The sequence below is a fragment of the Pseudophryne corroboree genome, chromosome 8 (genome assembly GCF_028390025.1).
Source record: "Pseudophryne corroboree isolate aPseCor3 chromosome 8, aPseCor3.hap2, whole genome shotgun sequence".
In the NCBI taxonomy this organism is placed as follows: Eukaryota; Metazoa; Chordata; class Amphibia; order Anura; family Myobatrachidae; genus Pseudophryne; species Pseudophryne corroboree.
Window position 1 is genome coordinate 179362695 of NC_086451.1, and position 21366 is coordinate 179384060.

The 21366-nt window shown below is 36.0% G+C and overlaps 1 non-coding gene across 1 annotated transcript; it reads left to right on the plus strand.

The window, feature by feature from the left end:
- Nucleotides 1-18529: 18529 nt before the first annotated feature.
- On the plus strand, nt 18530-18603 carry TRNAN-AUU (transfer RNA asparagine (anticodon AUU)). Its single transcript has one exon. It is a non-coding gene; the product is annotated as a tRNA-Asn (tRNA).
- The last annotated feature ends 2763 nt before the right edge of the window (nt 18604-21366 follow it).

The following is a 21366-nucleotide window of genomic DNA, read 5'->3' on the forward strand; positions in this document are numbered from 1 at the left end:
GTGTAGGGTACCTGGCCTTCTCTGATGTAATCAGAGTTAGATTTGATTCAGTGATTTTATAAAAACAGCTAGGAAGCACAATTTAGCAGTGGGTTGCAGAGAAAAAGAAATATGCTGGCAAAAAAATCCAATTGAGTGATTAAACAGCTCTTCATTTTCTGGCTTTATTTTTATGCTAACAAATTTGTTCTCTGAAAAGTGTCCACAAAGCCAAGTCTCTGATTAACACCTTTGTAAGGATGGTTTTTCACATATTACTAAATTAAACTTGCTTCATTGGAAAGGCAGCAAGATGCATCCTCATTTCAATGTCTACTGAAATAATACAGGTTGACACCAGGAAACATTAACGCCACTGCATCCTTGCTGCTTTCTCATGTGGAAGTCTGTTTAATGTGAAAACAAGGTGATATCTAATTAGCACACAGGTAAGGAATTAAGAAAATCTTTATTTAAGGGTGAAGATGTTTCTCACAAAATCGTTGCCCCAATGCATCATTGAAATTCAAGCTGGAAAGATGATTTTAATATATCACTTGTACATTTTGTATTGCTCTTCTGGTGACAATGTAGTTTGTTTTTGTCAATTACCCTTTTAATAATAGGGTAAAGAAAATTAAGTGGATTTTTTAAAGAAAACTATACTGTCAATATACTATTAAAGCAAATTAAAATGGTAAGTAAAAATAAAAGAGCAAAAATATCAATCCCAGTTTTGATTACTTAAATTAACAAAAAAAATGCATATAGCAAAGGATAGTTTCAATCTGCCTACCTCTGGGTTATGTGCTCAGCATGCTTCCATTGCTGTACTCTGCTGCACATGTAAGTGCAATAGATCCTGAAGCACTCACTCATCATGGGAAAGTACCAATGTGTTTCTTCGTTGGTTGATGGAAGAAACATCTTACAAAAACTCTCCAGATTATTGACTTTTTAAAGTTTTTCTAGGAAACGTTCTAGATGTATGCTTATTAGCCTTTGTCAGTATGTGCTTTTTGCAAAGTGTCTCTGTGGCGCAATCGGTTAGTGTGTCCGGCTACTAACCAAATGGTTGGTGGTTCAATCCCACCCAGGGACGTAATTGACCTTGTTATCAGATTTTGGTGATCTTTAAGTAGACAAGTCAAAATTTTAAACCCCCTGTTCTGGTGTAGGGTACCTCGCCTTCTCTGATGTAATCAGAGTTAGATTTGATTCATTGATTTTATAAAAACAGCTAGGAAGCACAATTTAGCAGTGGGTTGCACAGAAAAAGAAATATGCTGGCAAAAAAAATCCAATTGAGTGATTAAACAGCTCTTCATTTTCTGGCTTTATTTTTATGCTAAAAAATTTGTTCTCTGAAAAGTGTCCACAAAGCCAAGTCTCTGATTAACACCTTTGTAGGGATGGTTTTTCACCTATTACTAAATTAAACTTGCTTCATTGGAAAGGCAGCAAGATGCATCCTCATTTCAATGTCTACTGAAATAATACAGGTTGACACCAGGAAACATTAACGCCACTGCATCCTTGCTGCTTTCTCATGTAGAAGTCTGTTTAATGTGAAAACAAGGTGATATCTAATTAGCACACAGGTAAGGAATTAAGAAAATCTTTATTTAAGGGTGAAGATGTTTCTCACAAAATCGTTGCCCCAATGCATCATTGAAATTCAAGCTGGAAAGATGATTTTAATATATCACTTGTACATTTTGTATTGCTCTTCTGGTGACAATGTAGTTTGTTTTTGTCAATTACCCTTTTAATAATAGGGTAAAGAAAATTAAGTGGATTTTTTAAAGAAAACTATACTGTCAATATACTATTAAAACAAATTAAAATGGTAAAAGTTATTGTACTTTAAGTAAAAATAAAAGAGCAAAAATATCAATCCCAGTTTTGATTACTTAAATTAACAAAAAAAAATGCATATAGCAAAGGATAGTTTCAATCTGCCTACCTCTGGGTTATGGGCCCAGCATGCTTCCATTGCAGTACTCTGCTGCACATGTAAGTGCAAGAGATCCTGAAGCACTCACTCATCATGGGAAAGTACCAATGTGTTTCTTCGTTGGTTGATGGAAGAAACATCTTACAAAAACTCTCCAGATTATTGACTTTTTAAAGTTTTTCTAGGAAACGTTCTAGATGTATGCTTATTAGCCTTTGTCAGTATGTGCTTTTTGCAATGTGTCTCTGTGGCGCAATTGGTTAGTGTGTCCGGCTACTAACCAAATGGTTGGTGGTTCAATCCCAACCAGGGACGTAATTGACCTTGTTATCAGATTTTGGTGATCTTTAAGTAGACAAGTCAAAATTTCAAACCCCCTGTTCTGGTGTAGGGCACCTGGCCTTCTCTGATGTAATCAGAGTTAGATTTGATTCATTGATATTATAAAAACAGCTAGGAAGCACAATTTAGCAGTGGGTTGCAGAGAAAGAGAAATATGCTGGCAAAAAAAATCCAATTGAGTGATTAAACAGCTCTTCATTTTCTGGCTTTATTTTTATGCTAACAAATTTGTTCTCTAAAAAGTGTCCACAAAGCCAAGTCTCTGATTAACACCTTTGTAGGGATGGTTTTTCACCTATTACTAAATTAAACTTGCTTCATTGGAAAGGCAGCAAGATGCATCCTCATTTCAATGTCTACTGAAATAATACAGGTTGACACCAGGAAACATTAACGCCACTGCATCCTTGCTGCTTTCTCATGTAGAAGTCTGTTTAATGTGAAAACAAGGTGATATCTAATTAGCACACAGGTAAGGAATTAAGAAAATCTTTATTTAAGGGTGAAGATGTTTCTCACAAAATCGTTGCCCCAATGCATCATTGAAATTCAAGCTGGAAAGATGATTTTAATATATCACTTGTACATTTTGTATTGCTCTTCTGGTGACAATGTAGTTTGTTTTTGTCAATTACCCTTTTAATAATAGGGTAAAGAAAATTAAGTGGATTTTTTTAAGAAAACTATACTGTCAATATACTATTCAAACAAATTAAAATGGTAAAAGTTATTGTACTTCAAGTAAAAATAAAAGAGCAAAAATATCAATCCCAGTTTTGATTACTTAAATTAACAAAAAAAATGCATATAGCAAAGGATAGTTTCAATCTGCCTACCGCTGGGTTATGGGCCCAGCATGCTTCCATTGCTGTACTCTGCTGCACATGTAAGTGCAAGAGATCCTGAAGCACTCACTCATCATGGGAAAGTACCAATGTGTTTCTTCGTTGGTTGATGGAAGAAACATCTTACAAAAACTCTCCAGATTATTGACTTTTTAAAGTTTTTCAAGGAAACGTTTTAGATGAATGCTTATTAGCCTTTGTCAGTATGGACTTTTGCAAAGTGTCTCTGTGGCGCAATCAGTTAGTGTGTATGGCTATTAACCAAAAGGTTGGTGGTTCAATCCCACCCAGGGACGTAATTGACCTTGTTATCAGATTATGGTGATCTTTAAGTAGACAAGTCAAAATTTCAAACCCCCTCTTATGGTGTAGGGTACCTGGCCTTCTCTGATGTAATCAGAGTTAGATTTGATTCAGTGATTTTATAAAAACAGCTAGGAAGCACAATTTAGCAGTGGGTTGCAGAGAAAAAGAAATATGCTGGCAAAAAAATCCAATTGAGTGATTAAACAGCTCTTTATTTTCTGGCTTTATTTTTATGCTAACAAATTTGTTCTCTGAAAAGTTTCCACAAAGCCAAGTCTCTGATTAACACCTTTGTAAGGATGGTTTTTCACCTATTACTAAATTAAACTTGCTTCATTGGAAAGGCAGCAAGATGCATCCTCATTTCAATGTCTACTGAAATAATACAGGTTGACACCAGGAAACATTAACGCCACTGCATCCTTGCTGCTTTCTCATGTGGAAGTCTGTTTAATGTGAAAACAAGGTGATATCTAATTAGCACACAGGTAAGGAATTAAGAAAATCTTTATTTAAGGGTGAAAATGTTTCTCACAAAATCGTTGCCCCAATGCATCATTGAAATTCAAGCTGGAAAGATGATTTTAATATATCACTTGGACATTTTGTATTGCTCTTCTGGTGACAATGTAGTTTGTTTTTGTCAATTACCATTTTAATAATAGGGTAAAGAAAATTAAGTGGATTTTTGAAAGAAAACAATACTGTCAATATACTATTAAAACAAATTAAAATGGTAAAAGTTATTGTACTTTAAGTAAAAATAAAAGAACCAAAATATCAATCCCAGTTTTGGATTACTTTAATTAACAAAAAAAAATGCATATAGCAGAGGATAGTTTCAATCTGCCTACCTCTGGGTTATGAGCCCAGCATGCTTCCATTGCAGTACTCTGCTGCACATGTAAGTGCAAGAGAACCTGAAGCACTCACTCATCATGGAAAAGTACCAATGTGTTTCTTCGTTGGTTGATGGAAGAAACATCTTACAAAAACTCTCCAGATTATTGACTTTTTAAAGTTTTTCTAGGAAACGTTCTAGATAGATGCTTATTAGCCTTTGTCAGTATGTACTTTTTGCAAAGTGTCTCTGTGGCGCAATCGGTTAGTGTGTTCGGCTATTAACCAAAAGGTTGGTGGTTCAATCCCACCCAGGAACGTAATTGACCTTGTGATCAGATTTTGGTGATCTTTAAGTAGACAAGTCAAAATTTCAAACCCCCTGTTATGGTGTAGGGTACCTGGCCTTCTCTGATGTAATCAGAGTTAGATTTGATTCAGTGATTTTATAAAAACAGCTAGGAAGCACAATTTAGCAGTGGGTTGCAGAGAAAAAGAAATATGCTGGCAAAAAAATCCAATTGAGTGATTAAACAGCTCTTCATTTTCTGGCTTTATTTTTATGCTAACAAATTTGTTCTCTGAAAAGTGTCCACAAAGCCATGTCTCTGATTAACACCTTTGTAGGGATGGTTTTTCACCTATTACTAAATTAAATTTGCTTCATTGGAAAGGCAGCAAGATGCATCCTCATTTCAATGTCTACTGAAATAATACGGGTTGACACCAGGAAACATTAACGCCACTGCATCCTTGCTGCTTTCTCATGTGGAAGTCTGTTTAATGTGAAAACAAGGTGATATCTAATTAGCACACAGGTAAGGAATTAAGAAAATCTTTTTTTTAAGGGTGAAGATGTTTCTCACAAAATCGTTGCCCCAATGCATCATTGAAATTCAAGCTGGAAAGATGATTTTAATATATCACTTGTACATGTTGTATTGCTCTTCTGGTGACAATGTAGTTTGTTTTTGTAAATTACCCTTTTAATAATAGGGTAAAGAAAATTAAGTGGATTTTTTAAAGAAAACTATACTGTCAATATACTATTAAAACAAATTAAAATGGTAAAAGTTATTGTACTTTAAGTAAAAATAAAAGAGCAAAAATATCAATCCCAGTTTTGATTACTTAAATGAACAAAAAAAAATGCATATAGCAAAGGATAGTTTCAATCTGCCTACCTCTGGGTTATGGGCCCAGCATGCTTCCATTGCAGTACTCTGCTGCACATGTAAGTGCAAGAGATCCTGAAGCACTCAGTCATCATGGGAAAGTACCAATGTGTTTCTTCGTTGGTTGATGGAAGAAACATCTTACAAAAACTCTCCAGATTATTGACTTTTTAAAGTTTTTCTAGGAAACGTTCTAAATGAATGCTTATTAGCCTTTGTCAGTATGCACTTTTGCAAAGTGTCTTTGTGGCGCAATCAGTTAGTGTGCACGGCTATTAACCAAAAGGGTGGTGGTTCAATCCCACCCAGGGACGTAATTGACCTTGTTATCAGATTTTGGTGATCTTTAAGTAGACAAGTCAAAATTTCAAATCCCCCTGTTCTGGTGTAGGGTACCTGGCCTTCTCTGATGTAATCAGAGTTAGATTTGATTCATTGATTTTATAAAAACAGCTAGGAAGCACAATTTAGCAGTGGGTTGCAGAGAAAAAGAAATATGCTGGCAAAAAAAATCCAATTGAGTGATTAAACAGCTCTTCATTTTCTGGCTTTATTTTTATGCTAACAAATTTGTTCTCTGAAAAGTGTCCACAAAGCCAAGTCTCTGATTAACACCTTTGTAAGGATGGTTTTTAACCTATTACTAAATTAAACTTGCTTCATTGGAAAGGCAGCAAGATGCATCCTCATTTCAATGTCTACTAAAATAATACAGGTTGACACCAGGAAACATTAACGCCACTGCATCCTTGCTGCTTTCTCATGTGGAAGTCTGTTTAATGTGAAAACAAGGTGATATCTAATTAGCACACAGGTAAGGAATTAAGAAAATCTTTATTTAAGGGTGAAAATGTTTCTCACAAAATCGTTGCCCCAATGCATCATTGAAATTCAAGCTGGAAAGATGATTTTAATATATCACTTGTACATTTTGTATTGCTCTTCTGGTGACAATGTAGTTTGTTTTTGTCAATTACCATTTTAATAATAGGGTAAAGAAAATTAAGTGGATTTTTGAAAGAAAACAATACTGTCTATATACTATTAAAACAAATTAAAATGGTAAAAGTTATTGTACTGTAAGTAAAAATAAAAGAGCCAACATATCAATCCCAGTTTTGGATTACTTTAATTAACAAAAAAAAATGCATATAGCAGAGGATAGTTTCAATCTGCCTACCTCTGGGTTATGTGCCCAGCATGCTTCCATTGCTGTACTCTGCTGCACATGTAAGTGCAATAGATCCTGAAGCACTCACTCATCATGGGAAAGTACCAATGTGTTTCTTCGTTGGTTGATGGAAGAAACATCTTACAAAAACTCTCCAGATTATTGACTTTTTAAAGTTTTTCTAGGAAACGTTTTAGATGAATGCTTATTAGCCTTTGTCAGTATGGTATTTTGCAAAGTGTCTCTGTGGCGCAATCAGTTAGTGTGTATGGCTATTAACCAAAAGGTTGGTGGTTCAATCCCACCCAGGGACGTAATTGACCTTGTTATCAGATTTTGGTGATCTTTAAGTAGACAAGTCAAAATTTCAAACCCCCTCTTATGGTGTAGGGTACCTGGCCTTCTCTGATGTAATCAGAGTTAGATTTGATTCAGTGATTTTATAAAAACAGCTAGGAAGCACAATTTAGCAGTGGGTTGCAGAGAAAAAGAAATATGCTGGCAAAAAAATCCAATTGAGTGATTAAACAGCTCTTCATTTTCTGGCTTTATTTTTATGCTAACAAATTTGTTCTTTGAAAAGTGTCCACAAAGCCAAGTCTCTGATTAACACCTTTGTAGGGATGGTTTTTCACCTATTACTAAATTAAACTTGCTTCATTGGAAAGGCAGCAAGATGCATCCTCATTTCAATGTCTACTGAAATAATACAGGTTGACACCAGGAAACATTAACGCCACTGTATCCTTGCTGCTTTCTCATGTGGAAGTCTGTTTAATGTGAAAACAAGGTGATATCTAATTAGCACATAGGTAAGGAATTGAGAAAATCTTTATTTAAGGGTGAAGATGTTTCTCACAAAATCGTTGCCCCAATGCATCATTGAAATTCAGGCTGGAAAGATGATTTTAATATATCACTTGTACATTTTGTATTGCTCTTCTGGTGACAATGTAGTTTGTTTTTGTCAATTACCATTTTAATAATAGGGTAAAGAAAATTAAATGGATTTTTGAAAGAAAACAATACTGTCAATATAATATTAAAACAAATTAAAATGGTAAAAGTTATTGTACTTTAAGTAAAAATAAAAGAGCCAAAATATCAATCCCAGTTTTGGATTACTTTAATTAACAAAAAAAAATGCATATAGCAGAGGATAGTTTCAATCTGCCTACCGCTGGGTTATGGGCCCAGCATGCTTCCATTGCTGTACTCTGCTGCACATGTAAGTGCAAGAGATCCTGAAGCACTCACTCATCATGGGAAAGTACCAATGTGTTTCTTCGTTGGTTGATGGAAGAAACATCTTACAAAAACTCTCCAGATTATTGACTTTTTAAAGTTTTTCTAGGAAACGTTTTAGATGAATGCTTATTAGCCTTTGTCAGTATGGACTTTTGCAAAGTGTCTCTGTGGCGCAATCAGTTAGTGTGCACGGCTATTAACCAAAAGGTTGGTGGTTCAATCCCACTCAGGGACGTAATTGACCTTGTTATCAGGTTTTGGTGATCTTTAAGTAGACAAGTCAAAATTTCAAACCCCCTGTTCTGGTGTAGGGTACCTGGCTTTCTCTGATGTAATTAGAGTTAGATTTGATTCAGTGATTTTATAAAAACAGCTAGGAAGCACAATTTAGCAGTGGGTTGCAGAGAAAAAGAAATATGCTTGCAAAAAAAATCCAATTGAGTGATTAAACAGCTCTTAATTTTCTGGCTTTATTTTTATGCTAACAAATTTGTTCTCTGAAACGTGTCCACAAAGCCAAGTCTCTGATTAACACCTTTGTAGGGATGGTTTTTCACCTATTACTAAATTAAACTTGCTTCATTGGAAAGGCAGCAAGATGCATCCTCATTTCAATGTCTACTGAAATAATACGGGTTGACACCAGGAAACATTAACGCCACGGCATCCTTGCTGCTTTCTCATGTGGAAGTCTGTTTAATGTGAAAACAAGGTGATATCTAATTAGCACACAGGTAAGGAATTAAGAAAATCTTTATTTAAGGGTGAAAATGTTTCTCACAAAATCGTTGCCCCAATGCATCATTGAAATTCAAGCTGGAAAGATGATTTTAATATATCACTTGTACATTTTGTATTGCTCTTCTGGTGACAATGTAGTTTGTTTTTGTCAATTACCATTTTAATAATAGGGTAAAGAAAATTAAGTGGATTTTTGAAAGAAAACAATACTGTCAATATACTATTAAAACAAATTAAAATGGTAAAAGTTATTGTACTGTAAGTAAAAATAAAAGAGCCAACATATCAATCCCAGTTTTGGATTACTTTAATTAACAAAAAAAAATGCATATAGCAGAGGATAGTTTCAATCTGCCTACCTCTGGGTTATGTGCCCAGCATGCTTCCATTGCTGTACTCTGCTGCACATGTAAGTGCAATAGATCCTGAAGCACTCACTCATCATGGGAAAGTACCAATGTGTTTCTTCGTTGGTTGATGGAAGAAACATCTTACAAAAACTCTCCAGATTATTGACTTTTTAAAGTTTTTCTAGGAAACGTTTTAGATGAATGCTTATTAGCCTTTGTCAGTATGTACTTTTGCAAAGTGTCTCTGTGGCGCAATCAGTTAGTGTGTATGGCTATTAATTAAAAGGTTGGTGGTTCAATCCCACCCGGTGACGTAATTGACCTTGTTATTAGATTTTGGTGATCTTTAAGTAGACAAGTCAAAATTTCAAACCCCCTCTTATGGTGTAGGGTACCTGGCCTTCTCTGATGTAATCAGAGTTAGATTTGATTCAGTGATTTTATAAAAACAGCTAGGAAGCACAATTTAGCAGTGGGTTGCAGAGAAAAAGAAATATGCTGGCAAAAAAATCCAATTGAGTGATTAAACAGCTCTTCATTTTCTGGCTTTATTTTTATGCTAACAAATTTGTTCTCTGAAAAGTGTCCACAAAGCCAAGTCTCTGATTAACACCTTTGTAAGGATGGTTTTTCACATATTACTAAATTAAACTTGCTTCATTGGAAAGGCAGCAAGATGCATCCTCATTTCAATGTCTACTGAAATAATACAGGTTGACACCAGGAAACATTAACGCCACTGCATCCTTGCTGCTTTCTCATGTGGAAGTCTGTTTAATGTGAAAACAAGGTGATATCTAATTAGCACACAGGTAAGGAATTAAGAAAATCTTTATTTAAGGGTGAAGATGTTTCTCACAAAATCGTTGCCCCAATGCATCATTGAAATTCAAGCTGGAAAGATGATTTTAATATATCACTTGTACATTTTGTATTGCTCTTCTGGTGACAATGTAGTTTGTTTTTGTCAATTACCCTTTTAATAATAGGGTAAAGAAAATTAAGTGGATTTTTTAAAGAAAACTATACTGTCAATATACTATTAAAACAAATTAAAATGGTAAGTAAAAATAAAAGAGCAAAAATATCAATCCCAGTTTTGATTACTTAAATTAACAAAAAAAATGCATATAGCAAAGGATAGTTTCAATCTGCCTACCTCTGGGTTATGGGCCCAGCATGCTTCCATTGCAGTACTCTGCTGCACATGTAAGTGCAAGAGATCCTGAAGCACTCAGTCATCATGGGAAAGTACCAATGTGTTTCTTCGTTGGTTGATGGAAGAAACATCTTACAAAAACTCTCCAGATTATTGACTTTTTAAAGTTTTTCTAGGAAACGTTCTAGATGTATGCTTATTAGCCTTTGTCAGTATGTGCTTTTTGCAAAGTGTCTCTGTGGCGCAATCGGTTAGTGTGTCCGGCTACTAACCAAATGGTTGGTGGTTCAATCCCACCCAGGGACGTAATTGACCTTGTTATCAGATTTTGGTGATCTTTAAGTAGACAAGTCAAAATTTTAAACCCCCTGTTCTGGTGTAGGGTACCTCGCCTTCTCTGATGTAATCAGAGTTAGATTTGATTCATTGATTTTATAAAAACAGCTAGGAAGCACAATTTAGCAGTGGGTTGCACAGAAAAAGAAATATGCTGGCAAAAAAAATCCAATTGAGTGATTAAACAGCTCTTCATTTTCTGGCTTTATTTTTATGCTAAAAAATTTGTTCTCTGAAAAGTGTCCACAAAGCCAAGTCTCTGATTAACACCTTTGTAGGGATGGTTTTTCACCTATTACTAAATTAAACTTGCTTCATTGGAAAGGCAGCAAGATGCATCCTCATTTCAATGTCTACTGAAATAATACAGGTTGACACCAGGAAACATTAACGCCACTGCATCCTTGCTGCTTTCTCATGTAGAAGTCTGTTTAATGTGAAAACAAGGTGATATCTAATTAGCACACAGGTAAGGAATTAAGAAAATCTTTATTTAAGGGTGAAGATGTTTCTCACAAAATCGTTGCCCCAATGCATCATTGAAATTCAAGCTGGAAAGATGATTTTAATATATCACTTGTACATTTTGTATTGCTCTTCTGGTGACAATGTAGTTTGTTTTTGTCAATTACCCTTTTAATAATAGGGTAAAGAAAATTAAGTGGATTTTTTTAAGAAAACTATACTGTCAATATACTATTCAAACAAATTAAAATGGTAAAAGTTATTGTACTTCAAGTAAAAATAAAAGAGCAAAAATATCAATCCCAGTTTTGATTACTTAAATTAACAAAAAAAATGCATATAGCAAAGGATAGTTTCAATCTGCCTACCGCTGGGTTATGGGCCCAGCATGCTTCCATTGCTGTACTCTGCTGCACATGTAAGTGCAAGAGATCCTGAAGCACTCACTCATCATGGGAAAGTACCAATGTGTTTCTTCGTTGGTTGATGGAAGAAACATCTTACAAAAACTCTCCAGATTATTGACTTTTTAAAGTTTTTCAAGGAAACGTTTTAGATGAATGCTTATTAGCCTTTGTCAGTATGGACTTTTGCAAAGTGTCTCTGTGGCGCAATCAGTTAGTGTGTATGGCTATTAACCAAAAGGTTGGTGGTTCAATCCCACCCAGGGACGTAATTGACCTTGTTATCAGATTATGGTGATCTTTAAGTAGACAAGTCAAAATTTCAAACCCCCTCTTATGGTGTAGGGTACCTGGCCTTCTCTGATGTAATCAGAGTTAGATTTGATTCAGTGATTTTATAAAAACAGCTAGGAAGCACAATTTAGCAGTGGGTTGCAGAGAAAAAGAAATATGCTGGCAAAAAAATCCAATTGAGTGATTAAACAGCTCTTTATTTTCTGGCTTTATTTTTATGCTAACAAATTTGTTCTCTGAAAAGTTTCCACAAAGCCAAGTCTCTGATTAACACCTTTGTAAGGATGGTTTTTCACCTATTACTAAATTAAACTTGCTTCATTGGAAAGGCAGCAAGATGCATCCTCATTTCAATGTCTACTGAAATAATACAGGTTGACACCAGGAAACATTAACGCCACTGCATCCTTGCTGCTTTCTCATGTGGAAGTCTGTTTAATGTGAAAACAAGGTGATATCTAATTAGCACACAGGTAAGGAATTAAGAAAATCTTTATTTAAGGGTGAAAATGTTTCTCACAAAATCGTTGCCCCAATGCATCATTGAAATTCAAGCTGGAAAGATGATTTTAATATATCACTTGTACATTTTGTATTGCTCTTCTGGTGACAATGTAGTTTGTTTTTGTCAATTACCATTTTAATAATAGGGTAAAGAAAATTAAGTGGATTTTTGAAAGAAAACAATACTGTCAATATACTATTAAAACAAATTAAAATGGTAAAAGTTATTGTACTTTAAGTAAAAATAAAAGAACCAAAATATCAATCCCAGTTTTGGATTACTTTAATTAACAAAAAAAAATGCATATAGCAGAGGATAGTTTCAATCTGCCTACCTCTGGGTTATGAGCCCAGCATGCTTCCATTGCAGTACTCTGCTGCACATGTAAGTGCAAGAGAACCTGAAGCACTCACTCATCATGGAAAAGTACCAATGTGTTTCTTCGTTGGTTGATGGAAGAAACATCTTACAAAAACTCTCCAGATTATTGACTTTTTAAAGTTTTTCTAGGAAACGTTCTAGATAGATGCTTATTAGCCTTTGTCAGTATGTACTTTTTGCAAAGTGTCTCTGTGGCGCAATCGGTTAGTGTGTCCGGCTACTAACCAAATGGTTGGTGGTTCAATCCCAACCAGGGACGTAATTGACCTTGTTATCAGATTTTGGTGATCTTTAAGTAGACAAGTCAAAATTTCAAACCCCCTGTTCTGGTGTAGGGCACCTGGCCTTCTCTGATGTAATCAGAGTTAGATTTGATTCATTGATATTATAAAAACAGCTAGGAAGCACAATTTAGCAGTGGGTTGCAGAGAAAGAGAAATATGCTGGCAAAAAAAATCCAATTGAGTGATTAAACAGCTCTTCATTTTCTGGCTTTATTTTTATGCTAACAAATTTGTTCTCTGAAAAGTGTCCACAAAGCCAAGTCTCTGATTAACACCTTTGTAGGGATGGTTTTTCACCTATTACTAAATTAAACTTGCTTCATTGGAAAGGCAGCAAGATGCATCCTCATTTCAATGTCTACTGAAATAATACAGGTTGACACCAGGAAACATTAACGCCACTGCATCCTTGCTGCTTTCTCATGTAGAAGTCTGTTTAATGTGAAAACAAGGTGATATCTAATTAGCACACAGGTAAGGAATTAAGAAAATCTTTATTTAAGGGTGAAGATGTTTCTCACAAAATCGTTGCCCCAATGCATCATTGAAATTCAAGCTGGAAAGATGATTTTAATATATCACTTGTACATTTTGTATTGCTCTTCTGGTGACAATGTAGTTTGTTTTTGTCAATTACCCTTTTAATAATAGGGTAAAGAAAATTAAGTGGATTTTTTTAAGAAAACTATACTGTCAATATACTATTCAAACAAATTAAAATGGTAAAAGTTATTGTACTTCAAGTAAAAATAAAAGAGCAAAAATATCAATCCCAGTTTTGATTACTTAAATTAACAAAAAAAATGCATATAGCAAAGGATAGTTTCAATCTGCCTACCGCTGGGTTATGGGCCCAGCATGCTTCCATTGCTGTACTCTGCTGCACATGTAAGTGCAAGAGATCCTGAAGCACTCACTCATCATGGGAAAGTACCAATGTGTTTCTTCGTTGGTTGATGGAAGAAACATCTTACAAAAACTCTCCAGATTATTGACTTTTTAAAGTTTTTCAAGGAAACGTTTTAGATGAATGCTTATTAGCCTTTGTCAGTATGGACTTTTGCAAAGTGTCTCTGTGGCGCAATCAGTTAGTGTGTATGGCTATTAACCAAAAGGTTGGTGGTTCAATCCCACCCAGGGACGTAATTGACCTTGTTATCAGATTATGGTGATCTTTAAGTAGACAAGTCAAAATTTCAAACCCCCTCTTATGGTGTAGGGTACCTGGCCTTCTCTGATGTAATCAGAGTTAGATTTGATTCAGTGATTTTATAAAAACAGCTAGGAAGCACAATTTAGCAGTGGGTTGCAGAGAAAAAGAAATATGCTGGCAAAAAAATCCAATTGAGTGATTAAACAGCTCTTTATTTTCTGGCTTTATTTTTATGCTAACAAATTTGTTCTCTGAAAAGTTTCCACAAAGCCAAGTCTCTGATTAACACCTTTGTAAGGATGGTTTTTCACCTATTACTAAATTAAACTTGCTTCATTGGAAAGGCAGCAAGATGCATCCTCATTTCAATGTCTACTGAAATAATACAGGTTGACACCAGGAAACATTAACGCCACTGCATCCTTGCTGCTTTCTCATGTGGAAGTCTGTTTAATGTGAAAACAAGGTGATATCTAATTAGCACACAGGTAAGGAATTAAGAAAATCTTTATTTAAGGGTGAAAATGTTTCTCACAAAATCGTTGCCCCAATGCATCATTGAAATTCAAGCTGGAAAGATGATTTTAATATATCACTTGTACATTTTGTATTGCTCTTCTGGTGACAATGTAGTTTGTTTTTGTCAATTACCATTTTAATAATAGGGTAAAGAAAATTAAGTGGATTTTTGAAAGAAAACAATACTGTCAATATACTATTAAAACAAATTAAAATGGTAAAAGTTATTGTACTTTAAGTAAAAATAAAAGAGCAAAAATATCAATCCCAGTTTTGATTACTTAAATGAACAAAAAAAAATGCATATAGCAAAGGATAGTTTCAATCTGCCTACCTCTGGGTTATGGGCCCAGCATGCTTCCATTGCAGTACTCTGCTGCACATGTAAGTGCAAGAGATCCTGAAGCACTCAGTCATCATGGGAAAGTACCAATGTGTTTCTTCGTTGGTTGATGGAAGAAACATCTTACAAAAACTCTCCAGATTATTGACTTTTTAAAGTTTTTCTAGGAAACGTTCTAAATGAATGCTTATTAGCCTTTGTCAGTATGCACTTTTGCAAAGTGTCTTTGTGGCGCAATCAGTTAGTGTGCACGGCTATTAACCAAAAGGGTGGTGGTTCAATCCCACCCAGGGACGTAATTGACCTTGTTATCAGATTTTGGTGATCTTTAAGTAGACAAGTCAAAATTTCAAATCCCCCTGTTCTGGTGTAGGGTACCTGGCCTTCTCTGATGTAATCAGAGTTAGATTTGATTCATTGATTTTATAAAAACAGCTAGGAAGCACAATTTAGCAGTGGGTTGCAGAGAAAAAGAAATATGCTGGCAAAAAAAATCCAATTGAGTGATTAAACAGCTCTTCATTTTCTGGCTTTATTTTTATGCTAACAAATTTGTTCTCTGAAAAGTGTCCACAAAGCCAAGTCTCTGATTAACACCTTTGTAAGGATGGTTTTTAACCTATTACTAAATTAAACTTGCTTCATTGGAAAGGCAGCAAGATGCATCCTCATTTCAATGTCTACTAAAATAATACAGGTTGACACCAGGAAACATTAACGCCACTGCATCCTTGCTGCTTTCTCATGTGGAAGTCTGTTTAATGTGAAAACAAGGTGATATCTAATTAGCACACAGGTAAGGAATTAAGAAAATCTTTATTTAAGGGTGAAAATGTTTCTCACAAAATCGTTGCCCCAATGCATCATTGAAATTCAAGCTGGAAAGATGATTTTAATATATCACTTGTACATTTTGTATTGCTCTTCTGGTGACAATGTAGTTTGTTTTTGTCAATTACCATTTTAATAATAGGGTAAAGAAAATTAAGTGGATTTTTGAAAGAAAACAATACTGTCTATATACTATTAAAACAAATTAAAATGGTAAAAGTTATTGTACTGTAAGTAAAAATAAAAGAGCCAACATATCAATCCCAGTTTTGGATTACTTTAATTAACAAAAAAAAATGCATATAGCAGAGGATAGTTTCAATCTGCCTACCTCTGGGTTATGTGCCCAGCATGCTTCCATTGCTGTACTCTGCTGCACATGTAAGTGCAATAGATCCTGAAGCACTCACTCATCATGGGAAAGTACCAATGTGTTTCTTCGTTGGTTGATGGAAGAAACATCTTACAAAAACTCTCCAGATTATTGACTTTTTAAAGTTTTTCTAGGAAACGTTTTAGATGAATGCTTATTAGCCTTTGTCAGTATGGTATTTTGCAAAGTGTCTCTGTGGCGCAATCAGTTAGTGTGTATGGCTATTAACCAAAAGGTTGGTGGTTCAATCCCACCCAGGGACGTAATTGACCTTGTTATCAGATTTTGGTGATCTTTAAGTAGACAAGTCAAAATTTCAAACCCCCTCTTATGGTGTAGGGTACCTGGCCTTCTCTGATGTAATCAGAGTTAGATTTGATTCAGTGATTTTATAAAAACAGCTAGGAAGCACAATTTAGCAGTGGGTTGCAGAGAAAAAGAAATATGCTGGCAAAAAAATCCAATTGAGTGATTAAACAGCTCTTCATTTTCTGGCTTTATTTTTATGCTAACAAATTTGTTATCTGAAAAGTGTCCACAAAGCCAAGTCTCTGATTAACACCTTTGTAAGGATGGTTTTTCACCTATTACTAAATTAAACTTGCTTCATTGGAAAGGCAGCAAGATGCATCCTCATTTCAATGTCTACTGAAATAATACAGGTTGACACCAGGAAACATTAACGCCACTGCATCCTTGCTGCTTTCTCATGTGGAAGTCTGTTTAATGTGAAAACAAGGTGATATCTAATTAGCACACAGGTAAGGAATTAAGAAAATCTTTATTTAAGGGTGAAAATGTTTCTCACAAAATCGTTGCCCCAATGCATCATTGAAATTCAAGCTGGAAAGATGATTTTAATATATCACTTGTACATTTTGTATTGCTCTTCTGGTGACAATGTAGTTTGTTTTTGTCAATTACCATTTTAATAATAGGGTAAAGAAAATTAAGTGGATTTTTAAAAGAAAACAATACTTTCAATATACTATTAAAACAAATTAAAATGGTAAAAGTTATTGTACTTTAATGAAAAATAAAAGAGCAAAAATATCAATCCCAGTTTTGGATTACTTTAATTAACAAAAAAAAATGCATATAGCAGAGGATAGTTTTAATCTGCCTAACTCTGGGTTATGGGCCCAGCATGCTTCCATTGCAGTACTCTATTGCACATGTAAGTGCAAGAGATCCTTAAGCACTCACTCATCATGGGAAAGTACCAATGTGTTTCTTCGTTGGTGGATGGAAGAAACATTTTACAAAAACTCTCCAGATTATTGACTTTTTAAAGTTTTTCTAGGAAACGTTTTAGATGAATGCTTATTAGCCTTTGTCAGTATGGTATTTTGCAAAGTGTCTCTGTGGCGCAATCAGTTAGTGTGTATGGCTATTAACCAAAAGGTTGGTGGTTCAATCCCACCCAGGGACGTAATTGACCTTGTTATCAGATTTTGGTGATCTTTAAGTAGACAAGTCAAAATTTCAAACCCCCTCTTATGGTGTAGGGTACCTGGCCTTCTCTGATGTAATCAGAGTTAGATTTGATTCAGTGATTTTATAAAAACAGCTAGGAAGCACAATTTAGCAGTGGGTTGCAGAGAAAAAGAAATATGCTGGCAAAAAAATCCAATTGAGTGATTAAACAGCTCTTCATTTTCTGGCTTTATTTTTATGCTAACAAATTTGTTATCTGAAAAGTGTCCACAAAGCCAAGTCTCTGATTAACACCTTTGTAAGGATGGTTTTTCACCTATTACTAAATTAAACTTGCTTCATTGGAAAGGCAGCAAGATGCATCCTCATTTCAATGTCTACTGAAATAATACAGGTTGACACCAGGAAACATTAACGCCACTGCATCCTTGCTGCTTTCTCATGTGGAAGTCTGTTTAATGTGAAAACAAGGTGATATCTAATTAGCACACAGGTAAGGAATTAAGAAAATCTTTATTTAAGGGTGAAGATGTTGCTAAAAAAATTGTTGCCCCAATGCATCATTGAAATTCAAGCTGGAAAGATGATTTTAATATATCACTTGTACATTTTGTATTGCTCTTCTGGTGACAATGTAGTTTGTTTTTGTCAATTACCATTTTAATAATAGGGTAAAGAAAATTAAGTGGATATTTGAAAGAAAACAATACTGTCAATATACTATTAAAACAAATTAAAATGGTAAAAGTTATTGTACTTTAAGTAAAAATAAAAGAACCAAAATATCAATCCCAGTTTTGGATTACTTTAATTAACAAAAAAAAATGCATATAGCAGAGGATAGTTTCAATCTGCCTACCTCTGGGTTATGGGCCCAGCATGCTTCCATTGCAGTACTCTGCTGCACATGTAAGTGCAAGAGAACCTGAAGCACTCACTCATCATGGAAAAGTACCAATGTGTTTCTTCGTTGGTTGATGGAAGAAACATTTTACAAAAACTCTCCAGATTATTGACTTTTTAAAGTTTTTCTAGGAAACGTTCTAGATAAATGCTTATTAGCCTTTGTCAGTATGTACTTTTTGCAAAGTGTCTCTGTGGCGCAATCGGTTAGTGTGTTTGGCTATTAACCAAAAGGTTGGTGGTTCAATCCCACCCAGGGACGTAATTGACCTTGTTATCAGATTTTGGTGATCTTTAAGTAGACAAGTCAAAATTTCAAACCCCCTGTTATGGTGTAGGGTACCTGGCCTTCTCTGATGTAATCAGAGTTAGATTTGATTCAGTGATTTTATAAAAACAGCTAGGAAGCACAATTTAGCAGTGGGTTGCAGAGAAAAAGAAATATGCTGGCAAAAAAATCCAATTGAGTGATTAAACAGCTCTTTATTTTCTGGCTTTACTTTTATGCTAACAAAGTTGTTCTCTGAAAAGTGTCCACAAAGCCAAGTCTCTGATTAACACCTTTGTAGGGATGGTTTTTCACCTATTACTAAATTAAACTTGCTTCATTGGAAAGGCAGCAAGAAACACTAGACTAATTGGAGGTGCGCCCTAAAGCAAATTACAATGTTAGGATTAGGGGGTTCGGAAAGACCTCTAGTGTATACTGTCACGATCCGGGTATCTGGACGCCATAACTTACCTTTCAGATGCCTCCTAAGGCTGGCTCAGCGCTCCAGGACCGGATCCCATCTGTTATTCTGATGTCCCCATTCCTGCCTCCTCTCCTGTCACTCTGAGACGCTGTCACAGCGGCGCCATGTTACATCTTGAATGGCATCTCCCGCGGCCTCCGCCGCCGTCCCTGAGTTTCTGCATGCAGGATGTCAGAGTGGCGCTTATGTCAGCCGCGGCCTCCGCTGTTGCCCGCGTGGTTCAAATGTGCACTCATCAGTCTGGCGTCTCCTGTTTACTGTGGCCGGCGCCGCCATTGCTGTTAAAGTTCCCACATGGATTTTCAAACCAATCTTCCCTCCAAGTGTCTGCATGGGCGCAGCCATGTTGGATTCTGTCACCTGTTCATTTCCACCAATCCGCTGTTTCCATTGTAATCTGCATAATTGCCTAGCCAATCCCTTCCTTGCTGCAGGTATAAGTATTCTGTGCCTGAGCAAGGAAGGCGTCAGTGATTTGGTTGTCAAACCTAGTTCCAGTTTGTCTCTCTCCCGTGGTTGTTTTCCAGGTTCCAGTTACCATCTCCAAACCTCCACTAAAGAGACCCGCTCTAGTCTACCACCTGCGGTGCAGCCTGACTCTCCAGTCCTCTGGGACTCATCTGTTTCCAGTTACAGATTTACCTGCTTCCAGCCTAGCTTCCAGCAGAGATCAGCTCTTCTTAAAGTGCCGGTATCATTTCCGCAGATAACCACTCACCACCGGCACTATTATTTCACCGCTCTCAAACTCCATATATCAATCATATTTCATCGCTCTCAAGCTTCATTTATTATTTGGCTGGTTCCATCCAGCAATCCACCGTGCTTACATCAGTCTGGTTTCAGCCAGTACCCACAGCAGCCATTTTATCCACAGCAGCCCAGCTTTTCCTGGAACACCAGCTAGTATGATCCTGGGCTATCTCCATTGCTACAGTCGAGCCTGGTAAGGACTTTCCAACTAGAAGATAATAAGAACTGTCTCATACTACCAGAGCCCTTTGGTCCTTGTCCTCCTGTAGTACCCAGGAACTGTATTATTTCTCTGCTGATTTTATGTTTCTCTTTTATTACTGCTGTGATGCATGGAGTTTGTCAAAATAAACATCATTGACTTTTATCCTGGTTGTCGTGGGCACGCCTTCGGGCAATTCTTCTACATTTAACTTACATGTCCAGGGGTCTGATACAACCTCCCAGGTTCCACTACACCTCAGCCCCTACAACTGAGGCTGCCTCCAGTCAGCTCAGGCCCTCAGTTGTGACATATACACTGTATATACATTTTAAGATAGGAAGGTACAAATTACATATTCACATTGCATCTATGGGCTGGATTCAAATGTCCCTTTCCTCCCTCAATCGTGCCCGTCAGCAGCTATTCTATTCTATATAAGGAGCCACGAGTCGCCGCCATTTTCACTTGTGCATTGGAGATGATAGGGAGAGGACGTGCAGCGTTTTCTCAGTTTCTGTGTTCAGTGTGCTGCAAATATCTGTGCTCAGTGTGCTTGCAAATATCTGTGCTCAGTGTGCTGAAAATATCTACGTTCTCTGCCTGAAAAATGCTCCATATCTGTGCTGCATTGTATTATATAGTATGAGGACAGGGCAGAATTTTGCTGACCACCAGTATATAATATATAGCAATACGGTACAGTAGGCCACTGCTCTACCTACCTCTGTGTCGTCAAGTATACTATCCATCCATACCTGTGGTGTATTTTAGTAGTTGTGCGCACTATATATAGTAGGAGGACAGTGCAAAATTTTGCTGACCACCAGACTTCTACTTAAGTCCAATGGTGTAGGATGTGCAAAGCTGTTTGGCTGTGCATTTATTGATCTAAGCATGCATTTTTATCAAAGCGTGATAAAATTGACACATAACGCAGCGTTCAATCAGCGTTAATTTATCTTCAGCTGATATCGATTGTGAATTGACGTTTCTTCTCTTCTTGTCACCTACAGGTAATTACAATTGACTACAACCACCAATCTATTCTGCTGCACTATATCTATATATGCAAAGCTAATTCTGCTGGGTAATGCAAATTGAAACATTATTGCATAGTATGTGATTTTGAAGTACTTTTTTAAAGTTTTGAATGATATAGACCCAGTTTAATCTTTGTGGAATGCCTGGTTGTTGTTTTTAAGGTAATTTATTGCCTGGCATTTGAGGGGGTGGGGTGTGGTTACAGATTTCAATTATTGGTTTCACTTGTAATAGTCTTCTACTTAAGTCCAATGGTGTAGGCTGTGCAAAG